Source organism: Ornithodoros turicata, chromosome 3, assembly GCF_037126465.1.
Source record: "Ornithodoros turicata isolate Travis chromosome 3, ASM3712646v1, whole genome shotgun sequence".
NCBI classification, from domain to species: Eukaryota; Metazoa; Arthropoda; class Arachnida; order Ixodida; family Argasidae; genus Ornithodoros; species Ornithodoros turicata.
In genome coordinates, this window is record NC_088203.1 from 54,649,198 (window position 1) to 54,652,093 (window position 2,896).

Consider the following 2,896-nt stretch of genomic DNA (forward strand, 5'->3'; position numbering starts at 1 on the left):
CTCGTCATCGCCAGTGACACAGAAGCGAGACCTGCGTATGCTATAGGTCCATTGTGACATTGTGGCAGAGTATCGCCCGTGGTGATGAAACTCGCCATTCATCATCTGATAACAAAGTTGTCGTTGTTGTTGTTACAATAGATTTATAGATTGAGGACTGAGCTCGAATGGGGTATATTGGAGGTAGTGGGTACTCAGAAAGACATTCACCTCGTCTTAGCCAGAACTGTTCTGGGGTCTTCCTTTAAAGGGACCGAAAAGTGAAAAATAACCCCCATATTTTTGCCCACTGTCGTGCACAACATCGTTGTTTGATAAGATACAGAAAGCATTACTTCTCAATTCCGCATATTTTTTACGTATAAATATTTTGAATATTAGCGGAACATGGACGGTCCTGCCAGCGAACGGCGAAAAAGAGCAACTTGGGTTTCAGGTCCAGGGCTCCCAGGGATTGGTCAACCCTTACCATGTGAGAGTTAAATTTGTAGAGAACAAAGCTCACGCACATTATCTTACAGTTAAACGCCATTTTAAAAATGACGCTCACTTCCACAGCTTTTACGTTAATAAAGCATTCAGCTACTTCGCCGCAGCTACGATCCGCCGCGCCATCTGCAAGGTCGTCTCTGTTATCGCGTTTATTGTTTACGTCGTGGGTGGTCGTGTTGGTCGCGCGAAGAGAAGTGAATGACATGTTCGGGTTGTTGTGTCAATTATTCGAGAGGCCTACGTATGCCTGGTGTAGTTTCGGTGTTCGGGGATGCAAAAATCATGTTCGTTCACCATCGGCGGCGTGCGTTTTCTGCCACAAGATTCAAGAGAAGAGTGCGCGAAAACGAATGTGGTTCGAAACACTCGGTTATTAGATGTAGCAGTCGTGTCGTGTGTGCTGAGCTCATCTAGCTGCCGATGACTAAGAAGATGCCATAGAAGGCGAATTGCGAAGACGTCCGAAGGAAACTGCCGTTCAGTAACTAGTGATTTTGCTTCACCGAGGTGACGAGTTCAACACAACGTCTTAGGTATGTACAGGCGTCACACATGTATAAATTATATTATAGCGACGACGAATTCCATTTAACTTATGTTATCCTACTTGTCCCGTACTCAACATTGTCAACATCAACAAATTTAATTTTAGGAGCCTTCCAGTGTTGAAGTGGCGCAAGACTGCTTCGTGTGTGTGTGATCCAGACACTGACATGACAGAAATAGCTGAAAACAGGTATGCAAAGTCCACAGATGGAAGCACTAGATTTGTTACGTGTTGCAGACTTTGTGACATTTTTTTTAGTCTTTGGACAGGTGCAGAACATTAGTATGACGTCAACAAGGGGAGAAGAAACTGGAGAGAACTACTAGCTTGTTTGAAGGGTACAAGAATACTTCCTGTTGAGATGTAGTTATGACTTTATGACTAAGAAACGCTAATTAATTTTCTAGAGATGCATCCTCTACAGCTGAATGCCCAGTGAAACAGCAAACGTTCGTTGTCTTTGAAGTCCCACTACGGGAATTGTTCAATGTGTGTCAGAGCTGCAGTGAGCCATGCAAGGTTACCACATCATATTGGTCCTAAATTTGCAGAGTTCCCCTATCTCGGACGCAACTGTAATTTCTCTTTATTGCTCTTCCGATCCTACCTTCTCAGAGATTAATGTGGTTCACCATACACTGCATGGGTACTGCCTTTCTCTATACTCATGCTTTCGGTTTCTTGTTCTGTTGAATAAATCTTCACTTGAGTTTGAGAGCCATCACACTGTCTACTGTGTTTGCCCCTCATCTATATTGATGTGCTGTAACGCTATAGCACATCGACATGCCAACAACCTACCAAGCAACCTTGCTTCGTCCTACTTTTGGATGGAAACTACACGATGTGGTAACATCTACATATATAAAGTTTTAATCGACGGAGATTTGCTGTTTTTGTACAACCTTCATTGTACATTGCTGTTGTCTCACTTAGCATGCCTGAAGAAATGTTCTGATCTTCATCAAGATGACAGGTCATTGTTCGATCTGCAGCATTATTGTTCCTGTAATCTTTTCACCAACAGAGAATACAAAAGTGGACAAATGGTAAAATATAACTAGCTTGTTAAATTCAAAAGGGAAAGACAAAACTGTTTATACTGCTCCTGTTTATTTTGTTGCAGGTTTTGCAAGTCTATCAAGTACGTCAAAACATCAGAGGGCGGAGGGCAGGAAGTCCTACTCTGTTTCCTAAATCCCTGGACAATAAAAAAGAAAGATATAGTTTGAGTTGTGAAAAAATGTTGCTTCTGCTCTTATATTATATTTCAATTAAATGTTACGATGCATGTGTCGTGTACACTGAAGCCAGTTTCAATTTGCCGGGCTGTCAAAAGTACTTTACAAAAGTACATTTCAATTACAGTAACAGAGAACCTATGCAATAAATTATTTAGCCATTTTGGAGTACTATGCACACCAATGGTGCATGGTTAACTTTGAAACCAAATCAAGGGTTAATAATACTTGAAGTCAGCCCTCAAGTCCTTCTTTACAAATGTTAGTTGGTGACGTCTAATGGGTGACGTGATAATGAATCAGTTACAGGTACTACTCCGTTTAGCAAAACAGAGTTAATTGTTAGATCCCAATCTTGGTTCAATTATTAGTTGACATTTGGAAACGTGGTCACTAAGAAGTATACTAAAATGTTATGAACAGAGTTCAGGTGAATGACACTGATGAAAATTATCTTACTTACTCCTCACATGAGACTCAATTGAGACATGAGTATAACCTACAAATACATCTATGCCCACAGGTTACTTAACCCCACAGGAACAAACTAGTAATTGTAATATGCTGTTCCTGAAGAAATAAGGGTTTTCCGTCCAGTTTGCCGTTCAAGTAGTGC

The 2,896-nt window shown here is 41.2% G+C and overlaps 1 long non-coding RNA gene across 1 annotated transcript; it reads left to right on the forward strand.

The window, feature by feature from the left end:
* The first annotated feature begins 660 nt into the window (after positions 1–660).
* Positions 661–2,120, forward strand: LOC135387098 (uncharacterized). Its single transcript, XR_010420851.1, has 3 exons — positions 661–1,025; positions 1,145–1,228; positions 1,298–2,120. It is a non-coding gene; the product is annotated as an uncharacterized LOC135387098 (long non-coding RNA).
* Positions 2,121–2,896: the final 776 nt, after the last annotated feature.